We start from the raw sequence: 8,925 nt of genomic DNA on the forward strand, positions 1-8,925 counted from the left end.
CATTTTTTCGTAAAAAATCAAAAAGTTACTAAAATAACTTGTGTCGCGACCCATCCTAGTGACCATGGCTAGATTCCCAACTAGTTAATTTCTAAAATTCCTAAGATTAATTCCAAGTAATTAAATTAAATAATTCAGCGAAATAAAATAAAAGATGTAGATAAATATCTAAAGCATACATAATAATTATTATTTATATAACGATGTAACGTCAATCAAATAATAATTACAAGTAAACATAAAAAATAAAAAATAAATGATGTTCATATAAAATCTGAGTCCTAATCAATGGGGTAAAATCATCATTCTTTAAGTTTATCCACCTGAAAGGGGTTTTAACAACTATAAGTATATGTCAGACTGAGGAATATTGTACTAAGAGTATAAGGGTATATAAATCACATGGATAATTTTTTAGGCTAAACAATGAATAAATTTGTTTGAATAAATTATTTTAAATAATATACATATAGTACAAAAATCGTATATGCAAAATAACCGTAACCACGGTATAGAACATAACAGAGGGTCAATGGATCCATGACAGATAAAGGGTTACAGCTAGGGATGGCAATTTGAAACCGGCCCAACGGGGATTCGATCTGCCGACCTCAATTTGAACGATTTTTTCCAAAAAAATACCCCCAACGGAATGGGAATGGTATTAAAAAATCAATCCCTGATCAATTTTAGGCGAAGGACGGTGATAAGTGCCCCGGCCCTAGCCCCATTTGTCCCCGAAGTGGTATATATATATACTTTTTTATTAGTTTCTCTCTCTCTCATTCATTTCATTTTTTCATTTCATATCTTCTGTCTCTCTCTCTCTTCCCTCTACTCCTTCTTTCTCTTCCCCACTTCTGAATCAGAGGCTCTGATCTCTCTCTCTCTCTTCTTTACCTATGATCTCTCTTTTTCTTTTTCTTACCTCTGATCTCTGTCTTTCTCTCCTTACCGTCTCTCATCTCTCTCTCTCTCTTTCTCTCAAAGAGAGAGAGAGAGCATCAAATCAGAGTTGCCATGATGCCTGAGCATCGAATCGATCTCTTTGTGCCGCGATGCCAGAGTTGATCTAAGCAGATCTCTCTCTCTCTCTCTCTACTTACATCTGAGCAGATCGATCTCTCTTTGTCTACTCAGATCTCTCTCGCATCAGATTGATCTCTCTATTGTTGATGTTGGTCGATGATGATGTTGTTGTTAGTCGATGATGTTGTTGTTGATCATGTTTGTTTGTTTTTTTTTTGATCGGATGTTGATGATGTTGAATTCGTTGCTGTTCTGTTCGGATTTTTTTTTTTTTTTTTTTGGGTCTGGAGAATTTCGGGGTCGGGGAAACCCGATCTCGTTAGAGGGTGGAGACAAGAATGGTGATAGGTTCCCAATCGGGGCCGAAGACGGGGAAATGTTTACCATTAGGGATCAAGGACGGGGAGTGCGATCCCCGCCCCGCCCCGTTGTCATTCCTAGTTACAATGTGACTAATCAGAGGGTCAATTGTTACTTAAGTCCCCCAAAACATGGGATTATCAAAAAGGGCACTAAAGTAACAATTCAGAGAGTCCATGATTATTTAAGTCCCCCAAGACATGAAACTTCCGTAATGGTTTTTATAAAAATAAACGTTTATATACTCATTGTTAAATAAATTTTAAAATTTTAAACAAACATATCCATGAGTTTAATTTTAAACAAACAGGGCTCATAAAATTAATAAAGACATGATTTGCATAAGATAATTTATAAAAATAATAAAACAATTTATAACTACTCAAGACATAATATAACTACCTTAATATCAATTCTTACTTTTTTTTTTCCAAGTCTTCCTGATCTCCCAAGACTCTCTTCTTTTTCTACCAATTCCATTGAGTCTTATGCTATCTATTGCTCGACTGAACACCATAATCAAGTGTTGATTCAATAGTCTGTACCTTAGCTTTCACAGGTGGCAATAACAAAACTCTCAGTTGCCTACGTTTCATTATAATTTTTTCTTGGCCCAACTATTTGTATTAATTTCATAGTGTTTTGATTTGGCCCCAACCAAGACATTAATCACATTTTTGGTAAACCAATGCTGCTTTATTCAAATTAGATTACATTTTAGCACATATAACTATGAACTGAATATATATTACTATTATTTTATTATTATTATTGTTATTGTTATTTTTATTATTCTTTTTCTTATTACTATTATTTTATTTGGTATTAATGTGGTGTTAAAATAAATTAAGCACTTGGGGTGTCACAACTTGTTTCCAAATGAGACCTTAATTCTTTTTAAATTTTAGGATACTCCTAACAAAAGGTATTAGTGTAATAATATAATAGCTTAAAGTCGTTAATTATTGCATTTGAAGTTTAAGAAGACAAAGTGCACTTAAATTCTAATTTAATAGGTTTACTGTAATTTACTCAATAAATTATTACATTTTGATTAATTTTGTTGTTTTTTATGGAGAACAGCTTTAACTTTATAATTTTACACAAGGAAAGTTAACTGTTCATTGATTTTCCATCTCCATAACGCAGTTACAATTACTACAAAAGTTTTATATATATATATATATATATAAATACAAATCATGTTTTAAACGTAAATAGTTATTGTAAAATATTTTTAAAAATCAATAAAAATGAAGAATTTGTTAATAAGTCTTTTTATGAAACTTATTATTAAAAAATAAAAAATAATTGTACAGAGTTTTATGTGTAACAAATATCTACAATCAATTACAGTTTAATAATTTTGTAAAGAAATAGGAATGTGATTTATCTTACTGTTTTAATTTTGAATGCGACTTGAATGAGAAGGTGATTCTTTATTTACTATACCAAGTGGAATTAATTTTCTAAACTAATAAGGAATTTGATCCCAATTTCCCTCAAGTAATCTTACATTCCTATATTTGATTATTGTATAAGATTGCTGAATTATCCGGATACTTTAATAAAGATTATCCAACTATCAAATTACTAAGAGTGATCATTCTTGATTTTTAATTTATGCCATTCAAACGTAATTACGGCACTTGGGGCCTTTTGGGAACAAAATAAAAAGCCAGTTTTAACTTTTTATCTATTTTGAGTTACATCATTTCTCACATTTTTTATTCACAAAAAGATAAAATATGTTAAAAAAGTCAAAAAATTAATTTTTTATCGACTTCCAAAAACACCACTTGTTAACCAAATCAATCAATCAAAATAAAAAAAAAAAATGCATAATTTTATCTTCTAAATTCGTAATTGTTACTTCATTCATTTGAAATTGTGACTCATGTACATACACACTCATTTATTGTTTTATGATTATTTTTAATAATTTTGTTTCTTTATAAAAAATTTTACTATATTTTTCTAAAAACTATACTTTTCAATGTTTCTAAATTAGAAGTCAATAAATTATTTTTTTTTAATAAAAAAATACTTATACAAAATTGTGTTATGGATTAATTCAATATTTTTGTTTTTCATTTATTTACAGCCCGAATTGATTGGGTCATACCACAGGAGATTATATTTACCCCCAAAAAATCATTAAGCATTCCCTATTTCTAAGTACACCATTTTTAATTATTTAAAATTTTATATTACTCTGAGTATACTCTATAATTTTTCTTAAGTTACCCTTAATAAACCCAAATAATAAATAATAATCAAGTTAAAAAAAAATACTTGAAAAACCTTTCAAACTGATCCACATGAGGCACCGGCAAAGGACTCTATAATTAGAGGGTTGTTTTGGAAAGTTGGTAAAAAGCTGGCTTTAGACTTTTTACCAAGCTTTTTGGCTTTTTTGAAAGTGATTTGGGAAGTTGGTAAAAAGCTGACTTTTTGCTTTTTAGTTTAATATTTATTTATAGTGTCAAATCAAATTAAAATGACCAAAATACCCTTACCCAACATAAGAGATTTATTTATTTATTTTTTTTTTATAGGCCCTAATTTGTAATTTTACGGCTACGTTTTTTGCACTTGCCAAATGACTTTTCTGGTGTTTTTGGCAGCCACGTTTTTGGATTACCATGTTCCCAAAATGGTACAAAGTCACCATTGACAAGTTTCATTTCCTTGTCTCTGTTTTTTTTGTGTCTCTCTCTTCTCCTATTATTTCGCTATAACAATTTGTTGATTACTATGGTGCCGTTTGGTAACTGTTGGTTTATTTTTCCTACGAAGGAAAATATCATAAATACAAGTGTGCTAGTAAGGATTGAAAAATCCTTACAGATTAAATTCAAGCCAATTATCAAGCGATTGCTTTGATAGTTCTTTTACCTCAATAAAGAGGACTTCAAAATTGCCAAGTGTAGAGAAAAATAAATTAAAAAAAGAATGAGGGAGGCAGAGAAAGACGATTGAGTGAATAATCAAAGTAATAATTACTTACCTCTACTCCTATACTTCGAAAATAAAGTGCATAAAATGCTTCGAAATGAAAATGCTGAAAATAAATGCTTCGAAATATAAATCTATGTTAAACTACTCCTAAGATAAGGAAAATGACAAGAAATATTGAAATCAATTGTCTTTGATTATGAATTCTGAATCTTTTAGAATGTAACTATGAATGGCTATTTATAGGCAAATATTTGTATAAAAAAACTTCCAGCAATAACTACCCAATAACCACCTAAAACTACCCACTCTTCCATCTTCATTCCCATAATGCCACATATCCCTCAATGTCTTCATAACTTCCTTTAACCTCCAATTCATGCTCCATGTTCTCCACTTTATTCTCCATCATCTTTTCACATTTCATAGCTTCTTACAACCTTCAAATGAGTAGGAGGATGCCACATGTCCTGCAATTTTATAAATAATAAATAATAATAAAAATTACAGATTTATGGTGCCAACATTACCCCCCGCGGCCCTTAAAAATGATGTTTACTTGAATTTTTGAATGGCCGAACCAAGCACATGACTAATCTAAGCAATAAAGTGCTTCAAATAATATCAAAAAAGTGCTTCGAATAATATAATAACACCAATAAAGTGCTTCGAATAAGTATGAAATTATGACTAGATGACCAATAACAAGCTTCGAAGGTGGTATAAAATAACACATTCATCCTTCGAAGGTCTTGCGGCACAGCTTTGAAGGAACAACATCACCCCTCGAAGGTTGGAAGCATTAATATAGAATGATAATACTTACAATGAAGTTTTACGGTTAGGCTTGATGCTTCAAATGTATCTTCGAAACTTTATACAATTTCGAAAGTGAAGTAATCAACCTTCGAAACAACTCTTAATGTTTCGAATGTATCTTCAAAGCTTTATACAGTTTCAAAAGTGAAGTAATCAACCTTCGAAACAACTCTTAATGTTTTGAATGTATCTTCAAAGCTTTATACAACTTCGAAAGTGAAGTAATCAACCTTCGAAACAACTCTTGATGCTTCAGATGTATCTTTGATGCTTTGATTGTGTATATACAAACAACTGGCCATCAATTTGAAAAGATAAGCCATTCTCAACCACTTATTTTAATGCATAGGCTTTTCTTAGCCCAGTTCATGCATTTTAAATGGTCATCCCCTGTTCTTAGTGCTTCGAACTCATAAGAACAACTTGTTAATTTTATTAGCCACATCATCAGAATTATATTTTGGTGTGATCCACAAATCCAAAGTGGATTTCGAACAACAAAAGTCATGGTATAGTGTGACCATGAAAATTCATACTTTTTGACATTTTGAAAAATGTCAAAAAATTTGAATTCATGAACAGTGGCTTGTTCATTATTTTTGACCATGTTTGTTTTAAAAGCATGACTTTTGCCAAATAGATTTTCGTAATTATTTGGCAAAGTGGGTTGGTTTTCCATGTTTACCATTAATGGCTTATGAAAATCATCCATAGATATGTTATTTTCGTGACTTGACTCTCTAAAAATTGGTTTTTGAGACCCCCCGAGCCATGCATGGAACATCATTCTTAGCCAAATTTGACTTGAGAACATACTCTTTCGTTATGTTAATTTCATAATTTGGCTCTTTAAAAACGGACTCTTGAACCCCCGGGCCATTGATGAAATCAACTTTTTGCTTTTGTTATTTTTAACCATGGAAAAATTCTGAAAAAATTCACTAATTCCGGCCATTAAGGCCTCAATTAAAGACTTGGTAGTGAGAGTTGATAACTCACCATTCCATTGGCGAATTTCCATATAAAATTGATGAATTTCTCAAATTAAATGGTGTCTTTTTTCTTCCACCAAATAATATTGTAAGGGATGAAAATTTATTTCATCAAGAAAATGGATCTCTTCTTGAAGATCCAAAATTTATTGTTTACGCCAATAAATTTCATCTAGGCTATTTGAAATGGACAAATCCAATTCATTTTTCAGTTATTACACTTGACGTCCCACTGGGCGTGCCAAAAATTGTTGGCTTATTTTTCTTACGAAGGAACATATCATAAATACGAACGTGCCAGCAAGGATTGAAAAATCCTTACAGATTAAATTCAAGCCAATTATCAAGCGATTGCTTTGATGGTTCTTTTGCCTCAACAAAGAGGACTTCAAAATTGCCAAGTGTAGAAAAAAGAAAAATTAGAAAAAGAATGAGGATGACGGAGAAAGACGATTGAGTGAATAATCAAAGTAATAGTTACTTACCTCTACTTCTATGCTTCGAAAATAAAGTGCATAAAATGCTTTGAAATGGAAATGCTGAAAATAAATACTTCGAAATATAAATCTATATTAAACTACTCATAAGATAAAGAAAATGACAAAAAATATTGAAATCGATTGTTTTTGATTATGAATTTTGGATCTTTTACAATGTAGCCATGAATGGCTATTTATAGGCAAATATTTGTAGGAAAAAACGTCCAGCAATAACTACCCAATAACCACCTAAAACTACCCATTCTTCCATCTTCATTCCCATAATGCCACATATCCCTCAATGTCTTCATAACTTCCTTTAACCTCCAATTCATGCTCCATGTTCTCCACTTTATTCTCCATCATCTTTTCACATTTCATAGCCTCTCATAACCTCCAAATGAGTAGGAGGATGCTACATGTCCTGCAATTATATAAATAATAAATAATAATAAAAATTACAGATTTATGGTGCTAACAGTAACACTTACGTTTTCAGTTTTCTATTTATATTTACAAAAATTTTAAAAACTCAAATAAAAATTTATTTGGTAAATTTTTAATTTATAAATCAGTGGTCTCAGTTTATAAATTTGGCAAAAAAATGTAAACTCAAAAAATGTGTTTTCGCTTTGAGTTTTGAGTTTTTTTTTTTTTTTTACCACCTAACACTAGCCATCACCCGTCATCATTTTCTACCACCGTCTTCCGCCACCACCACCCACCACCCACCACCACCACCACTCACCACCCACCTGCCACCACCACCCACCAACACCTACCTGCCACCCACCATCTGCCACCTACTCGCCACCACCACCCACCACCGCCACCAACCACCACCCACCTGCCATCTACCCGCCACCACCTACCACAACTGTCCATCGCCAGCTACCACCGCCCGCCACCTACCTGCCATCACACACCTGCCACCACCAGCCACCCACCACCACTAGCCACCAGCCACCAACCACCCACTCGCCACCACCACCACCACCACCACCACCAACCCGCCACTCACCTGTCACCACCACCCACCACCCACCACCACCCACCACCACCACCTACTCGCTACCACCCACCACCCACCACCGTCACCCACCTACCTACAAACACCACCACCACCACCCACCACCGTCACCTGCCCACCCACCACCACCACCCGCCACCACCCACCACCACCCGCCATCCGCCACCTACCCACCTGCCACCACCACCCACCACTCGCCACCACCACCACCACAACCACCACCACCACCACCCATTCGCTATCGCCCACCACCTGCCACCGTTACCTACCCACCCACCACTACCCGCCACCTACCGTCACCACTTTCCACCATTGTCTTCCGCCGCCACTTGCCATTTCTCACTCTTTTTTATACTATTAAAATTTTTAAAACATCTTGTCAATTACCAAACGCGTTTGTAGTTTATGTTTTTCTAAAAATAAACAAAAATCAGTTTATAAATTTTTTGTAAATATAAACTGAAAACGTAAACGTTACCAAACAATAATTTTATTGCTGGTTTACTATTCTAATTTGTTGATTATTATGGTAGCGTTTGGTAACGTTTACATTTTTTGTTTATGTTTACAAAAACTACAAACACGTTGGTTTGAACAAAATGTTTGAAAAATTTTAAAAATATAAATTAAAAAATATGTTTGTTTAGACCTAAAATATTTATATTTATTTTTTATTATTTATGATAACGGGATCATACACATTATAATTGAAAAAAAAAATAATTAAAAAAATAATTGGAAAAAAAATAATTGAAAAACAATTAATTGATAAAAAAATTTATTAGTCAAATTTTTAAATTTCTATTTAAAAGTCAACATAAACTCATTTTTTGAATTTACATTTTTTTCTCAAATTTATAAACTGAGACAACCATTTATAAACCAAAAAAATTATCATGTAAGTTTTTATGACAGTTTTTAAAATTTTTGTAAGTATAAATTGAAAATTGAAAACAAAATGAAAATGGTTACCAAATAGTGTATATGCGTTTGACAAAATGCTTGAATGGAAAAACACTCTATAACCTTGCTTGGGTTACCTCTTTTATTGAATTTGTTTATATAATTTTTCACAATTTATATGTATGTGCAAAAAAAAAACGCAAGAAGAAAATAATAGATAATTTATTTATTTATTTATTTTCAGAACAAACGTAAAGTTCAACATAAAGAAAAGGTAAAATGACAGAAAAAAAGATTATTAAAAAGTGACGCGGGATATAGCTCATTTTTTTGTGCGAAGGATATTAATATGATC

This window comes from Camellia sinensis, chromosome 2 (assembly GCF_055761805.1).
Source record: "Camellia sinensis isolate YWXY chromosome 2, ASM5576180v1, whole genome shotgun sequence".
Lineage (NCBI taxonomy): Eukaryota > Viridiplantae > Streptophyta > Magnoliopsida > Ericales > Theaceae > Camellia > Camellia sinensis.